Genomic DNA, 340 nt, shown 5'->3' on the forward strand with positions numbered 1-340 from the left:
CTGTGTAAAACATCCTAAAACATCCCCAATATCTCACCGTGTAAAACATCCACAGTATCTCACCGTGTAAAACATCCGCAGTATCTCACCGTGTAAAACATCCACAATATCTCACCGTGTAAAACATCCACAACATCTCACCGTGTAAAACATCCACAGTATCTCACCGTGTAAAACATCCACAATATCTCACCGTGTAAAACATCCACAACATCTCACCGTGTAAAACATCCGCAGTATCTCACCGTGTAAAACATCCGCACTATCTCACCGCGTAAAACATCCGCAACATCTCACCGTGTAAAACATCCGCAACATCTCACCGTGTAAAACATCCGCA

General features: G+C 43.2%; 1 protein-coding gene across 1 annotated transcript in view; it reads right to left on the minus strand.

Annotated features, from left to right (window-relative positions):
• The window catches only part of LOC125485215 (zinc finger protein 431-like), a 22,265-nt gene that overhangs the window by 7,365 nt on the left and 14,560 nt on the right, over positions 1 to 340 (minus strand). The window lies entirely within an intron of this gene.

The sequence above is a fragment of the Rhincodon typus genome, chromosome 17 (assembly GCF_021869965.1).
Source record: "Rhincodon typus isolate 14 chromosome 17, sRhiTyp1.1, whole genome shotgun sequence".
Classification (NCBI taxonomy): domain Eukaryota; kingdom Metazoa; phylum Chordata; class Chondrichthyes; order Orectolobiformes; family Rhincodontidae; genus Rhincodon; species Rhincodon typus.